Source organism: Mustela putorius, unplaced genomic scaffold (assembly GCF_011764305.1).
Source record: "Mustela putorius furo isolate JIRA1106 unplaced genomic scaffold, ASM1176430v1.1 tig00000721_pilon_pilon_pilon, whole genome shotgun sequence".
NCBI lineage: Eukaryota > Metazoa > Chordata > Mammalia > Carnivora > Mustelidae > Mustela > Mustela putorius.
This window is the reverse complement of record NW_025421456.1, coordinates 2,184,102-2,202,963: the sequence shown is the minus strand read 5'-3', so window position 1 is coordinate 2,202,963 and position 18,862 is coordinate 2,184,102. Positions and strand designations below refer to the sequence as shown.

The following is an 18,862-nucleotide window of genomic DNA, read 5'->3' as shown; positions in this document are numbered from 1 at the left end:
AGACACTTAACCAACTGAGCCACCCAGGCACCCTGTTCTTTCTTTCGTTTCCTTCCTTCCTTCCTTCTTTCCTTCCTTCCTTCCTTCCTTCCTTCCTTCCTTCCTTCCTTCTTTCCTTCCTTCCTTCCTTCCTTCTTTCCTTCCTTCCTTCCTTCTTTCCTTCCTTCCTTTTCCTTCCTTCCTTCCTTCCTTCCTTCCTTCCTTCCTTCCTGAAAGAGAGGAAGAGTTGGGGGGAGGGGCAGAGGGAGCTTGGCGCCCCATCTCATAACCCTCTGCTCATGACTTGAGCTGAAATCTAGATTCCGACACTTAAGTGACTGAGCCACCCAGATGCCCCATCTGAGCCCCAGATTCCACACATAAATGAAATCATATAACTATCTTTCTCTGATTAACTTATTTCACTTAGCATAGTACCTTCTAGTTTCACCCTTCTTAATAACTAACCTCTGTGCGTGAAGAGCCTGGTCCCATGATGACTTCATACAAAAGCACTAGGGGGCGACATCTCACGCTCCTGTCCGTCCGCCCTGCCAAAAGGGCGGATCCCCAAAATCTCCAAACCTTGGTTTAGAAATCCGTAGTGGGCAGTCCGGTGAGCTGTTTCCTCCTTGCAGTCTGAGCCCTGAGGCGGCTATTTCTCCTGAAAGCAGTTCCTTCACCTGCTGCGTGAGGCTTCTTTCTCTACGGCAGGATTTTTCCAAACGCGAGCTGGTGGGTTATGAAATCAATTCAGTGAGTGAAAAAGGGAGGTAGTGATAATTACGCTGCGACAACAGGCATGAACTGAACTGTTCTGGAAAAACCAGGACATGTGCTCACCTAGTAGTTCAAGACCAACGTTAAAGAAAATGAAATGGAATCAGGGTAGAAAAGATCAGTGTGTCACTTTTGAAAGTATAAATAGTGTTTTATGAAAATGTTGCCAGGAACGGGTTAAATCGCATTTCTTGCTGGAGTCAGAGACAAAAATGTTTGAAAAATCATCTCTCTGTAGGGCTCAGACCAGTCTGTAGAGGGGGCTTTGGGAAAGGTCATTATGCTTTCCTTCTCCTCTGTTGTTCTCACCTGCCCAGCCTCCATTAAAAAACAAAAACAAACCCTAAAATTCTCCAATAAAGCAACTCTTACCACTAAACTCCTCCTGTTTGAACCCAGTACAGGGCCTGCATTAAGCCATGTTCCCTAAAACATAACGCTTATATGATACTTTTCTTGCCTGGAATTACTGAGGAATATAAGTGGTTCATCTACCATAAGGATATCTAATAGTGGTGGAGTAGAAGCTGATATATATATATATATATATATATATATTTTTTTTTTTTCTCTCTGCTAGTTCCTTGAGGGTAAAAGCCTTCTGAGAGAATAGCACCAAGCTGAGAGATAGATGCCCCCCCAGGAGCTGCTTATCGAACTCCGCTGGTCTGATGAATGCATTTTCTCTCCTGCCTCGCCCAGTGAAAACTGATAGCCGTGTGATGTAACTGCCTTCTTGTGGAACTGCTCCACTGTTTTCTCTCCGCAGGGTAAGTGTCCGGTAGGAGAAAATGTGCATTCTGGAAGTAATATAATGGGGGATAATTCCCATAAAGCAGTCAGCCCAGTACTTGGTATCCAGTAAGCGCTCAGTAACGTTGACTGTTGTTATTCCTGTTAAGTAAGCAGAGTAAAGACAAAATGACATAGGAAAAAAAAAAATACTGTGTCCCTTCACAGACTGGGGCAGGGCCTTTAAAACTTAGTTTGATGGTTCTTTTTATTAGACAAACCATTAGTGAATTATTTTTAAGTGTTCCCGTGATCAACTTGCTTTTCTGTGTCTTCTGTGTTCTCTCTGTACCCAGAAAACACAGAGCAGGCTTTTTGCCAGGTTGGGAGAAAGAATAGGTTTGTTAGCTCCAGGGCTGTTCCTGCAGAAATGGAAAGGTCTGTGGTTCAGTTCCGGGGGCTCCTGCTCAGGACTCTGCTGGTAGTCGGAGGGAGAACCGTGTCAATCCCAAGCAGATGAGCAGGGATTCTCAACTTCGGCACAGCTGGCATTTTGGATGGGCTAATTCTCTGCTGTGTGGGGATGGTCTGTGCCCTGTAGGGTACTTAGATGAAAGTTAAGATAATCATCCTAAAGCACACCAGAATTAAGTGACTTTAAATGTGTGTGTGTGTATACATATATATATATATATATTTAACAAGCAGCCACCTTAAAGGACACTTTTGCAAGGTTTATTACTATTGTATTATGAATAATGTAACTTAAAGTGTCTCACCTTTTAAAATGCAGACAAAATCAAGAAGTCACTCCCTCACATTCCCCACGCACTCCACGCCCCAGCATTGCCTTCTGCTTCCCGTGCACTTCCCTTCCTGGACAGACTCCTCCTCATTCTCCAACGCCCAGCTCAGATGTCACATCCTTTTTAAAGAATTCCATGTGTTCCAGTGGCATTTTATGTATATCTTGTATCACCATTTTTACATTTCATGATAATTATTTATGGGTCTGTCTTCCCAACAAGGGTGGGAACTGTCTTATTCACTTTTCCACTTGCAGCCCTCCCTCAGCGCAGTGCCTGTTGCAAAGCCAGTCCACAGTAAATGGTTGTCGCTGAGGCAGTGTGAGTGCTGAACATTGGAGTTTCATCTTCTACTCTAGGACTTTGGACAAGTCACTTAACTCTGAAAAACTCAGCGTCGTCACCCACAGAATGAAGATAATAGTATCTGCAACTTGATGGATAGTGCTGCGATTTAAAAGCACCCAGTTAGATTGGCGCTTCTTTGAGAAATGAAGTGTGGCCTGTTGTGGGCCAGAAAATATGAAATCCATCCCTAGAGTTTTGTAGTTGGGCATAGCCTAGTTTTGACTGAGGACTCCCAGGAGAAATCTGAACTATTATGCTAGGACTATGTAATAATTTCATAATGACTTGCATTAAAATATATTTTTCTTAATTCTACTTCAACTCCCAGAAATATAGCCAGTGAACTACATTCAGGGCTGGAGGGAGGCCTAAAACTACCATTATCTGGATATTACTGTTCTTGAGAACTCATTAGCACCTTAGGCTGAAGAGGCCTGGTGACAGTGGCTTATATCCTCATAAGTTGGGCACTGCTATAGGGAACACTTAATTACATTCCTGGGAATCATCTGCTCTCTGCATATTCCACAGAGAGGCAACGTGTTACAGAAAGATAATGGGTTCTGGGGCCAGATGATCCACTTGTTGGTGTATAATCTTTGACAAATTGTTTATGCCCTCTGAGCCTCATTTTAAATAGCTTTTAAAGATGAGAATAAGAATAGGAACATCTCATAATTGTTTTGAAAATGTAAAGTGGTATTTTACAGTGGGCTTTTAAGACAATGCAACAGCTCAGTATGGTAGCGTAATGGTAGACACATGTCATTATACATTTGTCCAACCCCATAGAATGCGCAGCACCAAGAGTGAACCCAAGTGTGAACTATGGACTCTGGGTGGTTGATGGGTCAATGTAGGTTCGTCTGTTGTAACACGTGGAACAGTCTGGTGGGGGATGTTGATAGTGGGGCCTTCCCTACCCATGAGTAGAAAACCTCAGTACCATCCCCTCAATTTTGCTGTGAACCTAAAACTGTTCTAAAAAATAAAATCTATCAAAAAAAAAAATAAAAGAGGTTATATGTATAAAACATCTAATACATTCCCGTCTCATGGGGAGTATTTACCCAATATTAGCTACATATCGTTCACAGATGACAGAGAACATTTATACCTCATTCTGCTTTCTACCATGTGGTGTGTATCTTACTTGCCTCCTTGCTATCAAAGGCTCTGATGCAAAGACCCCTGAACCCATGTCAGAAATTCTTACAGCATTATTACTAGGGGTATTAATATTGTCTAGCCATAATAATGTTATTAATGACAATATCAACCACAGCAAATATACATTAAATATTAGTGCACCTGCATTTTCCCACAATTTCCATCGTATATACTAACTCAATAGCCTTACGAGGGAAATTTTATTATTACCCCATTTAACTGATTAATTGAGGCGCAGGGGGTTAATTGTGCAACGTCACAGAGTTGAAAAGTGGCGGGGTGAGGAAGCGGAGTTGAAAAACGCAGACATCTGCCACAGAAGTGCAACTTCTTAACCACTGGGCCTCCGTGTGATGGCAGGCTATCGTTTTGGTCACTCCCTCAACAAACACACATTGAACTGTTATTTTGCTCCAGGCATTCACATTCTGAGTGACGATGAATAAGACCTCCCTGTAGTCCTTGAAGAATTCACAGAGTAGTAGGGGAGACAGACATGTAAAAATGGATGATTTCCATGTAATGTCATAAGAACAACAATAGAGGCCGTGTTAAGTACAGCGGAAGCCCTGATGTGGCAGGTCTCCAGGTCATATTCTCCTGAGAGGGGAGGGGTGCCTTGAATGAATTAAATAGATGAACAGCCTTGCGATAGCACTGAGTACTCAGCAACAGGTGTGGCTAGTCAAGACGCAGATAACTCCCGGTACGTTTGACCTGAAACCTGCCTAGAGATAATTTCAGTTTTTGTCACTCAGTCCATTATTTTACTGCCTGGATTATCTTTGCAAAAAAAAAAAAAAAAAAAAAAAAAAAAAAGTAATAAAAAATATTCTGTGACTTAGAAATGAGGCGGTTGCTGGTATTTGTCCCTAGTATCAATGAAACTGATAAACTGTGAGGCAGGTACTCTACTTGTTTTATAAAAATTAAAAAAGTGCTGCCCTTTGATGTTTATGTCTTCTGGTAAAGACTGTATTTTTTGTATTAGACTGCAATAGGGTCACCTCAAGCTTTGATCTGACCGGAGGAAATTGAAAAGAAATGTTTCAGATTATGTCCTTCTTCTGTGAGGCCGTCTTCTATGTTTCATATGCTTGTTTTCTGAGTTGTTAGGGAAAATGTGAGATGGCAGGATACTTTTAGGAAGGTTGCCCACCAAGTATATGTGTGCTCTTCTAATTTTCCCTGATGGCCTGGGAGGAAACTGCTGTCTCAGAGAAAAAGCCATTACTCTAGGAACGCCCGTCTGTAATGAATGCATTGTGGCTTTCAACCAATACATCACTTAAAGGATGGAAAAACTGGGACGTGTACTCAGGGCCTGGGGCTTTCCTTCCAGCTGAGGGAAGAAATGAGCTCCCCTGGATTCTAATGCTGCAGTTTGGCAAAACAGGCCTTTCCCTCACCAAAAAAGATTATGAATTTAGGGAGACTTCTTACGTGGATCTCTTAGGTAGCTGGATTCAAATATGTAGGAGGAGTTTTAAGCATTTTAAAAAAGCCGCCAATAGAGGATTCCAAGCATGGGGGAATTGCCTTCGTTATGAAACGAGGTCTTGGGTTGTGAAAGGAGATATTTCTTGTGTTGTGTTGGTTGGTGGCCCCTGGAAAGATCGGGGGCTCTCAGGGGACTAGAGCGCTGCTGGGAGGGGAAGTGACTTGCACTGATGTGGTCTCTTGTACTAAGACTCTTGGCCTTGCATAAGGCTTTTCGGTGATCCAGGGCAATGCCCCTCAAGCTCCTCCGTCCTTTTTTCTCTTTCCCAAACCCCTGGCAGACATGAAGTATTTGTAGTAGAAACCATCACAGAGTTGGGTATCAGAAACTCTGGGGAGAGGGATGAGGTTGGCAGGAAGTAATGAGACGGAGAAAGCAAGTCAGTTTTAAAAAAACAAACCCAGTGGGTAAGTGGGAATTTCCATCCTCAGCTGTGAGGAGCCACGGCTATTCCAGTGAGAGGCACGCTCCTTCGGGACATCTGTGGCAGAAAAGATATTATATTGGTTCAGATGTAGGCCGCTCCTACATATCTGTTGGCCTTAAGTCTCTTCTCTGGAATCTCCTAGAACATGGCTGTTGTCCCTTCCCCCGTAACTATTCCTCGACTATTTGGAGTCAGATCCCATCACATTTCTCTCTCTCTCTCTCTTTTTTTTTTATTTAAGATTTTATTTATTTATTTGACAGACAGCGATCATAAGTAGGCAGAGAGGCAGGCAGAGAGAGAAGAGGAAGCAGGCTCCCAGCCGAGCAGAGAGCCTGATGTGGGGCTCGATCCCTCATGTGGGGCTCAATCCCAGGACCCTGGGATCATGACCTGATCCGAAGGCAGAGGCTTAACCCACTGAGCCACCCAGGTGCCCGACATTCCTCTTTTTCAGTTTAAACTTCAGCTGTTTTTTTGGTTTTTTTTCCTTGCCCATCCTACATCCCTTCCTCAGGTTCCCATTGTGTGCTAGGTGAAGCCAGGTAATCTGAAAATCAGATCCATGATAATGCGTCAGCCAGTGGTAATAAGTTACTCTTGTATCTGTAACCAGAACCAGGAAAAGATCTTGGAGGTCAGCTCTGCCCATTTCTGTTAAAGAACTAAAGAATTCCCTTGAGGAAGAAAGGGCAAGCTATGAATGGGCAACTCACAAAAGAAGAAAGAGAAGTTATCAATGCTCAAACTAATAACAAAATGAATGATCACTTCTTTAATCTATCACATTTGTAGATTAAGGACATAGGTAAAGGAAAATGGGCTCATTCCTTCACCGTTGATGGTGACATAAGTTGGTATATTCTTTATCCATGGAAAAGAGTGGAGACTCTGTGTCACACAAGTTCTTGGTGGGTAAATTAGGACCAAAATGCAAGTTTCTGAACTCTCAGTATGCAGGGTGTGTGCCAGATGACATTCCTGGGAAACATTTTAACAGGGAACAAATCAAAGAGTAACTAAGCTAAGATTAACTATACAGTGAAGAAACGAGCCTGCACTGGCTTTTGCCTATTTCAACCCACTCCAGATCATTTAATTTTACATAATAAGATCATCCCCAAGTCAGTTGGGTTCCCATTGGTTTCTTCTTATTCACGTAATGGTTTGTTATGATTGTTTTGTTTGATGAAATACACACAAAGAGTGAGCTGCTTTTTCTCTTATTTTTGGTTGGCACTATTTTAGCTTCAAAGATGTAATTCTATGGATGCAACTAATTTCCAAAATTGAAGGATCCTTAAAGGACCAAATAATACTATGTAGCAGCCATATCATGTACTAGGAAGGAAGGAGAGAGAAAAAAAAAATTCAAAGCAATATTACTGATGTGAATATTTTGACTGGAAATACACAGAAAGTTCCTTTTTTAAAAATAAAGCCTTAATTTTAGAATAGTTTAAGATTTATAGAAAAATTGCAAATGTACAAGAGAGAGTTCCATGTACCCCGCACCCAATGGTACCTATGACACAATTAAAGAACTAATATGGATACGTTATTATTTGCCAACGTCTTTTTTTTATTCACATTTCCCTCATTTTTATCTAACATCCTTCCTCTGTTCCAGGATTCAGTCCAGGATATAACATTACATGCAGTCATCATGTCTTCTGAGGTTATGGTATGTGCGGCTATGGCAGTTTCTTTAACTTTCCTTGTTTCTGTTGGCTTTCACAATTTTGGGAGGTATTGATGAGGTATTTTGTAGAAAGTCTCTCACTTGGGACCTGTCTGATTTTTCCTTATGATTAGACAGGGCTTATGAATTTTATGTAGGAAAAACAACAACAAATTGTAGTATATGCTGTCATATTGATAGCATTATTGATAACAGCTGTTGACGTGGACCTTGATCTCCTGGCTGAGCTGGTGTTTGTCAGGTTTCTCCACCATAAAGTTCCTCTTTTTCCCCTTTTCATACTGTACTCTTTGGAAGGAAGTCACAACTAAATGTAGCTCACACTTAAGGGATAAGGAGTTATACTCGACCTCCCATGAGCCGTTTGGGTTAATTTTTGTGAAATGCGTACGGTCTGTGTCTAGTTTTATTTATTTATTTTGCATGTGAATGTCCACTTGTTGCAGCACCATTTAAAGACTATCCTTACTCCATTAACTTGCCTTTGTGCCCTTGTAAAAGTAAGTCAACCAGATTTGTGGGCGGTTATGTGACATTGAACGTTCATTTGAGAAAATTAGTTGGCTTTTATCTTATTGCGCTTATTTGTGTTATTTAATTTTATTGAAATCCTTTATCTCCACATACGTAGTTATCATGATAGCCTTTGAAAGTGGCACCTCTTAATAAGAAACAAAAAGTCTTGGGGCACTTGGGTGGCTCAGTCACTTAAGCGTCAAACTCGATTTCAGCTCAGGTCATGATCTCAGGGTAGTGAGATCAGGCTCCATGCCCAGTGTGGTGCCTGCTTAAGATTCTCTCTCTCTCCCCTCTCTCTCTGCCTCAGCCCCCCACTTTCCCCTTGTGCTCACATGTACACGCAGGTGCTCTCTCTCAATAAATAAAATCTTTAAAAACATTTTCAAAAGAAAGAAAAAGGCTTTAACTTCAATTTACTCTTCTGTAGGTAAGAGTAGTAGAATGTTAGAGTGAGAAAGGGAATTGAAAAACCCTCTACTCTAACAATATTGTTTGTCCTGTGAGAAAGGCAAGATGCCCATGAATTACTTGCTCAAGGTCAGCACCTGGTAAGTGGTTAGGTCACTGACCAATGATGAGTGAGTGACTCACTGAGTTCTCTAGTCAGGCCTGTCCCCCTATGTGGTATCCTTGTGTAAACAGAGACTTCGGCCTTTCTAGATCTTTCTCTCCAGTCACACTTATTCATGGATATACATGCTTCTTAGCTGACTGAGTGAACATTGCATCACCCACAAAGCTAACCAGAAAACTAGCCCAGGTGTAATCGTTCTGAGAAGCCAGGTTGGTAAGAACATGGCACTAATGAGGTAATTCCTGAATTCTTGCACCCTGGGAGACAACTGGCTTATTTGGGATCTGTAGCCAACTGCATTTCTATAATCTTTGAACAGCCTTGGAGGGGCTTTTTTCTGGTCACAAATGGAACTCAGTGAGAAAGTATTGGAGTTTTCTATGTAATCTATTGTTGTTATTAGGGGAAAAAAATAGCTCAACAGAAATATGCTGCCGATAATAAGTCAGGCAGATAATTTGCCTATGAGAAAAACAAGAGTGCACCTAACCCTATGTGGGTGGGCATGATGTCAGGGGATTGCTTTGTTCATAAGTAAATAAATAGACCTATGAAGAGATCATGGATTACTAGATAAATGGAAAGAAAATAATTTAACCCTAAACTTGACATTTTGATTCCACAAGATTTCTTAAATGATTAAATGGATTTATAAATCTACAAATATTTAGGTTTGCATGCTAAACAATGAGATTGCAAGATGCATCCTACTCTTTCATACATCATCCAAAGCAGCAAAAGTGATGTTGGACAGTGAAAATTTGCTCTGTAAGTTGAGGGCTTCATTTAACTCTTTCATTTAACTTTATTCAGATCTACTGCCATAACTGTCTTGCCATCTTTTAAGGTATATTTGATTCCTTTTAATTTTTTCATTATTGCCATAGTCATCATTAATAATTATAAAAGCCATCATTTATTAGGCACCTACTGTGTGCCTCATCTTATACTAAAGCATATTTATGTTTATTACTCTCATGCAATCTTCACAACAATTCTAAGAGGTAGCTTAATGACTGTCTTCATTTTGCGGTGATTAAGACAAACATTAGAGCTGTAATTTATGTTCAAAAATCGTGGGGCGCCTGGGTGGCTCAGTGGGTGGCTGGCTCAGTGGGCCTCTGCCTTCAGCTCAGGTCATGATCCCAGGGTCCTGGGATCGAGCCCCGCATCAGGCTTTCTGCTCAGCAGGGAGCCTGCTTTCTCCTCTCTCTCTGCTTGCCTCTCTGCCTACCTGTGATCTCTGTCTGTCAAATAAATAAATAAAATCTTAAAAAAAAAGAAAAGAAAAAAAAGAAAAATCGTCATGATTTGCACTCACTTCATCCCAGTCAAAACACCAACTTCCCATGTCCCTGATCCCAGCTGGCTGTCCATGAGATTGAGTCATTCATTAATTCATAATAAGGTAAAAATGATGACAAAGGTTTTATTTATCTGTTTAGAAAAGACTTGGAAAAATTAAAATCAAATGGTAAATTTTTCTGGTGGTGAAAATGCATTGTTGGGAAAAGAAGTGCAGGAGAGAGGGACGGATTTTATGGTGAGGAGTCCACTGCCCTTTCAAGTACATTTCTTGAATGTTTACCTGGTAAGGTAGTAAACCATCTCATCTGTTAACAAGAACAGTGTGTACTGAAGAATGGAGACTTGGTTTATTCAGCGAGTACTGCTAGAAAAAGAAGAGACCTATGTATGTGGTGGAATTTTCAGTCCAAATTATCTACCCACAGGTGGGATAAATGAATTAACTGTAGTTCTGCAGCTAAGAATTCATAGGTGGCAATTATAATAATTAAAGTGTGTCCAGGCAAAAGTGTACAAAAGTAATTTAGGGGATGGTTGATATTGAGGACTCTTTTAGAACAAATTTCACATACTTTTTTTATTTTCTATTTTTTATCTTCCTAAAATTAGACACATTTCTTCTGAGTTTCTAGCACTCACAGACAAGCACTATTGGGAGCATGGCTTCAAGAATACATCTCTGTGCAATTTTGGCTAACCTGGACTGCTCACATTCTCATGGTTTGAGGCCATGAGAAAACAGAAAACATTTTGGTGACCTAAATAATTTGAACTGTCAGTGTCCTACTTCTCTCTCTCTCTTTTGAAGATTTGATTTATTTGTTTGGCAGAGAGAGAGAGAGACAGCGAAAGAGGGAATAGGAGGTGGAGTGGGATAGGAAGAAGCAGGCTTCCTGCTGAGCAGTGAACCTGATGTGGGAGCTGAGCCAAAGGCAGAAGCTTAATGACTGAGCCAGCTAGGCACCCCAGGGCCCTGCATCTCTTTAACCAAAACATGATCATCTATGGCTGTTACAGCTGGAGAAGGTGGATCAAGATAGCATTGTGACTCAAAGCAAGGGCTCCTGGATTGGACTACCTGAGATCAAATTCTAATTCAGCCATTGATTTGTTATGTGAGCACTAGCATTTACTTAACCATCTTGCACCTCGGTTTCCTCATTTGTAAAGTGGGGGCAATAATAGTACAATATTTATTTCACAGGATTGTTGCGAGAAATTAAAGAATCACTTAGAACAATGCGTGGCACAAAATTAGCATTCAATAAATGTGAGATACTATCATTACTAGTTTTTTTTATCTATGTTGTACTCCACAGTTTGTAGGTATATTTGAGCCAATAATACACATTCTTTTCATCTGTTTTCCCCAAGTACACTCATCATACTTATTTTAAATGTTTTTGATAACTAAAATATCCAGATTAATATGTCTATTTCTATTTTTCTATGGTTTTTAGTAATTGTTTCCGTCGCCTAGAATGTCTGCTAAATGTCTCCTGAATTGACCAGACATTGTATTTTAAATACTGTAGAGGCTTATGGGTGAAATCTTTCTCCAGAGAGGCTTTACCCCTTCCTCCGCTCGGGAGCTGGCCACTTTAATCCAATCAAAGATAGACCTGACTGCAGGTTACGTTATAGGGTTTTTTGTTTTTTTGTTTAGCTTTATTTTTTTGGAGCAGTGTTAAGTTCACAGAAAAGTCGAGCAGAAAGCGCAGAGTTCCTGTATGCCCCCGCCTCTACACATGCATAGCCTCCCCCACTATCAACAGCCTGTGCCAGGAACCTACATTTCTTTTTTGACCAAGGATGACTCTACATTGATGCATGGTTATACTCAGCGTCTGTAGTTTACATTATAGTCACCCTAGGTGAGTGAACCCATTTTCTGGGGTTTCACAAATGTATATGACAGGGATCCACCATCATAGTATCATAAAGAATAGTTTCATTGCCTTAAAAATCCTCTGTGGTTCATCTATTCCTGCCTCCCAAGCCCAACGCCTGGCAGCTACAGATCCTATCTTTGTCCTTGCAGTTTTGTGTTTTCCAGAATGTCACAGAGTGCATTATAGTTTTTGTGAGGTTCTTTTCCATCTCTGATCTGTCCCTATTTCTAGAAAAGAAGCCTCTGCTATGGACTGAATGTTTCTATCTCCCCCAAATTCGTATGTTGAAGTTTTCACCTCTAACAAGACGGTGCTATGAGGTGGGGCTTTGGAAGGTCATTAGGTCCTGAGGGCAGAGCCCTCGTGACTGGGAGTGGTGGCCTTAGAGAAGAGACCCCGGAGAGCTCACTCAGCTCTCCCACCATGTGAAGACACAGTGAGAAGAGGATTGTCTATGAATCAGTAAGTCAGCTCTCACCAGACACTGAATTTGTCAATGCCTTGATCTTGGACTTCCCAGGCTCTGGAACCATGAGAAATCATGTGTAATATTTTTGTTATAGCAAAACACCCTCCTAAAATTGCACCTGAGGACCAGGGTGCCCACTGTGAACTTTTCCTCCTGGTGAGTCCTTTGGGGCTCAGCTGTCCTTTTACAGGCATTCTGCTTAGTTTCTTAATATCCTACTCAGGCAGCTTTGGAATCTGGGAAAACAGGTCAAGTGTCAGGCTCGATGTTCCACCCACCCTTCTCACTGGCATCCCAGACTCATAAGATTCCAGTTTTTCTCTCCAAATCCCCAAATTGCCAAAAATTCTGTTGCCTTCTCGGCCCCTCCTGCCTGCATCCGTGGCCTGGTCCTTGGCCTCATGCCCAGTGCTCAGAGTAGCCAAATGCTGTTTTCCCAGAGGAAAAAATCAATTGCAGAATGCCAATTCTCCTCTCCAAGTTTCTTCCTTCTCTGTAATCTCGTTGCTCAAGGCCAAGTTTCCCCAGGAGTTCTTCAGTGCCTTAAAGCAGATACTGTTTGGTGTACTTTAGGCAGCTGTTGTAGCCATTCTTGGAGAGAGCGCTGGCCTTCGTCTCGGCTGAAGGGGGCCATCATATGAAACATATGAACATATGTTTCATACGTTCTAACATATGCTAGATGTTTCTGTATTCCTTAGTGATTCCATTAAGATTAATAACAATATAAACAGTTTAGCGAAGTCATCGACCCAGTCTACAAACCACATGGTTGATCTTATGGATGATTTGTCATTTGCAAGTAAATCTGTGCTTTAATTCAGCATGGTGTTACTTTAACATATTTGAGCATCTCATGTATAAATACTTGTGACTTTTTAAGTGAATTTTCCAGTGAATAATCTGGTGATCGTCATCCCCATATTTGTTTAGTATATTTGAATTTTAACTAGCCAGTAGAAATATTGTGGAAATGTTATTATTATTTTTTTTTTTGTAAGTCAACTTAATTTCGATCTTGGGCTCCCATTCTACTTGGGTGGCAGAAACGTAGTCTCAGTTCCTTTGTGGATTTCCCTAGGATGGTGTTTAAGTACCAAGGGACTTGCATTGTGCCAAAGGGATGTGATGCTCAGTGTCATCTGTCCATGATGTATCCAGTGACACAAACATCATCCTGTCTCTCCATTCCGTGGTCCAGTCTGGTGTTTCTTAACCTTCACTCTTATTTATAAGGCCCCTTTAGATCTACTGGCTTTCTCCACTCACCTTGTTTTCATTCTTGAATGTGCAAGACACTTTCCAGTGCTCCTGATTATGAGATTATCCTGACTGTCTAGACACACTACCCATTTTTTTCTATAAAGCTGGCTGCCTCCCAGGAGCTCAGCTCTGACTCTCTGTTGGATCAGTCTTCCAGTTCCAGGGGCAAGGTAGAGGGATGCTTCACAATCTTTTGCCCCAATATTTTTGTCTATAGTATGAGTTCTTTCAATTTTCCCAAATACTGAAATTTTTGAAACTCAAAATCTAGCAACAGTTTGTTTTCTGTGGTCCCCTGCATTCCCTGAAATCATGACAACACAGTAGTCTACCTGGAAAGGGGAAAATGAAATACTGGTGAGAAAACAAAGCAAAACATTGGTTAATGTTTCAAAAAAATTACTGTATTACACTCATTCAATAAACTCTTACTTATTGAGCTTCTGATGGATAATGCTAGACACTAGACTGTAATGATGAAGAGATCCAGTCCTCAGCTGGGCTGCCTCCAGGGCCACCACAGAACCCACACAGATGAGACAGACAGGCTCAAGACTTCAGGTGAAATATGGCAAAGTAAACACGCATTTGCTCTCTCTTTTCCCCCAAATTGCATAAAAGTGACAGCATAAGGTTTTTGTTATTGTTGTTGTTGTTTGTTTGTCTGTTTGTTTGGCATAGACCTATAAAGGCAAAGAAAAAAGAGGAGAGAGAGAAATACCTATCAGTAGAAGATATGGCGGCAGAGGTATATTGGAAACTAGAAAGCACATGGCTTTCAGTGGCAAACTAAATTAACAATGAAAACCAAAGCTGGCAGTAAGGAAAGCTGAGAAGGCTGAGAGCTACAGAAGCACAGAAAGCTTTAGAAATATCAGAAGAGGCGTGGAGGTGGTGCTGAGAGTGGGAGGGTTAGTAGTCTGTGAATTGTCAGCCAAACTTCTACTTTCCAGGTGAGAATGTGGTTGAGTCAGCTAGGGGAAGCTCATTAAATACAAAAACAAAGACACAAACAAAATCAATTAACCTAGCCAGAGCACCCTGTAGGAATGTGTACCTGACTGCTCAAGTCAAGTTCTTGTCTTCCTTTATTTTTAAATATGAACATACAACCAAGGATTACCAGGCACAGGAAAGCCTGTGGCACGTCAGAGAGAATCAAATCAAACAAATATCTGAAGAAATTATGCATGAAGCAGAAGAAAACTTCAAAAACAAACAAACTTTATAATTCATCTCCCCACATGGTAGGAAGAGATAGAGCATCTGGATGACAGTGAGAAAAGGCCATAGAATGGAACTATCCACAGAACAAAAAATTGCTCTTTGAAGTTAAATTGAAATTTTTGGAAGGCAGTTTGGAAGATGAATTTGAGACAGTCTTCTAGAAAGTCAATCAAAAATAAAGAAATGGAAAATGGAAGAGGAAAGGACAAGATTAGGGTCAGGAGTCCCAACACTCTAATAAATAGGGGTTCTAGGAAGAGAGGCTACAAAAAGATTAGGGTAGGATACTTCTGAAGAAATAATCAAGAAGATTACTTGATTGATGATATGAGTTTGTAGGTTGAGAGAGCACACTTTTGCCTTGCATAATGCATACAATGACAAAAAAAAATATCACACTAAGGCATGCCAATGTTACATTTCAGGACTTTGGAGATAAAGAAAAGATCCTATAAATTCTCAGAGATTGAAAACATACAAAAAATCCAGAATCAGAAAAGCACCAGATTCTCACTTACTCCATAGAAAGCTAAAAGTTGGTGGAATAATCATGCAAGTTTTAAGACTTTTTACTTCCTTAAGATATTTACAAATGACTTGTCAGATAAAGTGCCATATCTGAAATCTATAAAGAACTTATGAAACTCAACACCCGAATGAACAAAAAATCCAGTCAAGAAATGGGGCAGAAGGCATGAACAGACATTTCTCCAAAGACATACAAATGGCTAACAGATGCATTAAAAAACAAAACAAAACAAAAAAACAAAAAACAAAAAAAATGCTCAGCATCACTTGGCATCAGGGAAATACAAGTCAACACCACAATGAGATATCACCTCACACCAGTCAGAATGGCTAAAATTAACAAGACAGGAAATGACAGATGTTGGCAAGGATGTGGAGAAAGGGGAGCCATCTTGCATTGCTGGTAGGAATGTAGATTGGTGCAGCCACTGTAGAAAACACTATAGAGGTTTCTCAAAAAGTTGAAAATAGAACTACCCTATGATGCAGCAATTATACTACTAGATCTTTATCCAAAGGGTAAAAACATAGTGATTTGAAGGGGCACATGCACCCCAATCTTTATAGCAGCAATGTCCACAATAGCCAAAATATGAAAAGAGCCCAGATGTCCATCAACATATGAATGGATAAGAAGAGTGTGTGTGCGTATATATATCTACGCACACACACTCTTCTTTATTTATTTATTCCATTATATATATATATAGGATATATATATTCCAATATATATATATTTCATATATATATTCCAATATATATATATTTCATATATATATTCCAATATATATATATTTCACATATATATATTCCATTATATATATATTCCAATAAATATATATTATATATTTATTCCATTATGTATATTATATATATATTCCTATATATATATATTCCATTCTTTATTCCATTTATATATACATACATATTATATATACATATTATATATATACACATATATATGTGTGTGTGTATATATGTGTGTGTATGTATATATATATGTGTGTGTGTATTATATATATACACACACATATATATGTGTATATATATATAATGGAATATTACTCAGCCATCAAAACAATGAAATCTTGCCATTTGCAATGATGTGGATGGAACTAGAGGGTATTATGCTAAATGAAACAAGTCAGTCAGAGAAAGACAAATACCATGTGATTTCACTGATATATGGAATTTAAGAAACACAACAGATGAACTTAAGGGAAGGGAAAAATAAAGAAAAAATAAGATGAAAACAGAGAAGGAGACAAACCATAAGAGTCTCTTAACTATAGAAAACAAACTGAGGGTTGCTGGAGGGGAGTTGTGTGGGTGGATGGGGTAACTGGGTGATGGACATTAAGGAGGGCACTTGACATAATGAGCACTGGGTGTTATTTGCAACTCATGACTTGTTAAGTTCTACCTCTGAAACTAATAATGCAGTATATATTACTTAAATTGAATTTAAATTAAGAAGAAACATTCACACCCTTTTCAGGAAAACACTGGAGAATGGGTTGTGCAAAATAAGGAAAGAAACCATGAAGACATAGGATCCAGGAAACAAGACCTGAACCAGGAATGAGACAAAGGGATGTCCAGGTAGGTAGACCAATTGTTTCAATTTGTCTGGGCCTGGGGGTGGGGTGGGGTGGGAGGGAGGTGGGTGCCAGATGTGGGACCTTCAGCTTTAAAACTGGGCTGGTCCCTGATGAATGGGGATGAGTTGGTCATCCTATGTCTAGGAAACAGTGAGGAGAAGTCTCAGGCAGAGAGCTGACAGCAGACATGGAATGAATGGACCAGATAGGAAGGAGAGCGTGCTTCAGAAGGGTGGTCTAGAAAATACATCCAGGGGAAAACACATACATACCAACTTACATACATGTGTGTATTTCCTAATAAATTTGAATATATTACTATTAAAGAAATTCCTCTGTTGGGGGAGAGTTTAGAGCTCAATAAATGTACAAAGGCAATGAAACCAGTGAGGGTAGTGGATACAATAGGGAAAACAAAAAGTTATAGATGAAAGAAAATGAAATTGGGACATTAACAGGGCTCTTCTATGAATTATATTTCCATAATAATGCCAATGTGAGCACTGAATATTGTTCCACCCAGAAGTTCTACCCATTGAGATGGTGGAGAAAGAGGATCAAGAGTGTGTGTGTGTGAAGAAAGCTCATAAATTGTTGTCTTCGATGGTATGGAGTCAGTAGGTACTATCTTAAAAAAAGTACATGTTTAAAAAGCACGGAGGCAAAAAAAAAAGAGTTTAGAGAGTTGAAAAAATCTACTTTGGAAGAATGGAACTTAATAGTGGGAGTAAGTAAGGGAAGAGACTTAAATTTTAAGCATATTAAAAAACAACTTACAGAATTATGAGCACAAATATCTTTGAAACAATAATTATTTTTAAAAGAAGAAATTATAGTTAGCAGCTTACATTTTAACTTCATTTATATAATATTTTATTGTTCAGAGTTTTTAATTTTAATGCAGTGAAATGGATTAGTTTTTCTTCTATGATTTGTTCTATGATGTTTTAATTTCTTCATGAATATGATATCAAAACACAAGGTACTGTGAAAGAATAGAATATGTGTAGTACTTTACTAGTAATATTAAATTTGAAATACATCAAGAAACACTAAAAATGCTATCTATTGTTTTTGGTTAAAAACATAAATAACTGGCATGCCTGGATGGTTCAGTTGGTTAAGCTTCTGCTTTTGGCTAGGGTCATGATCCCGGGGTTCTGGGAATGGGCTTCACTAGGGGCTCCCTTCCTCAGCCCCTCCCCCACATGCGCGCCAGCGCGCGCACGCTCTCTCTCTCTTTCTCTAATAAATAAATAAAATCTTTAAAGAAAAACATAAGTAACTAAGATATATAAGCAGGGAATAGCGGTGGTAGTACTATTCTGTGTAACATTTTATTTATTTAAAATATGTATAATTAATAAGGTATTAATTGTACCAAGCTTTTATTTTATTTTGTTTTTTAACATTTTACTTATTTATTTGGCAGGGAGAGAAAAAGAGAGCACAAGCAAGGGGAACGGCACACAGAAAGAGAGTTAGAAGCAGACTCCCCCTTGAGCAGAGAGAAGAAGGTGGGGCTCAACCCCAGGACCCTGGGATCATGACCCAAGCAGAAGGCAGAGGCTTAACTGACTGAGCCGGCCCAGGTACTCCTGTAACAAAGTTTTAGTCAGTAACAATGTATCATTTTAAACTTCTCCAGAGTTTGAGATAGTTTACAATTGAAAAGAAAACCAACAGGCAGCCGCAATGCACAAAGGCCAGGCTTTACCATAGCTGAAGAAGGTCCTTGATGCTAGGGAGCCCAGAGTAAAAGCACCTAACCCAGACTAGGGACATTGGTTAGGAAAGACTTCCCAAAGCAAAAAGACAGGGGAGCTATCACCTTAGGGAAGCACTGGCACGCTGGAGGTGGGGGGCTGCAGGTAGAGCTGTATTTCCCTAAGAAAGTGGGGGGCATTTGTGATACGTGTGTTGGGGAAAAATAGCAAAGACCCTACAAACCATGTTCCCTGAGTCTGACTCTCATCCCCAGGTAAGGGTGAATCTTATTGAGCAGCAAGGCAAAAGCGGATACTGGGAGACCAGGG

At 40.0% G+C, this 18,862-nt stretch overlaps 1 long non-coding RNA gene across 1 annotated transcript; it reads left to right on the top strand.

Annotated features, from left to right (window-relative positions):
* Positions 1–551: 551 nt before the first annotated feature.
* LOC101677455 lies at positions 552–18,307 on the top strand. The gene is made up of 4 exons (XR_199117.3): positions 552–714; positions 1,340–1,529; positions 16,724–16,827; positions 18,259–18,307. It is a non-coding gene; the product is annotated as an uncharacterized LOC101677455 (long non-coding RNA).
* Positions 18,308–18,862: the final 555 nt, after the last annotated feature.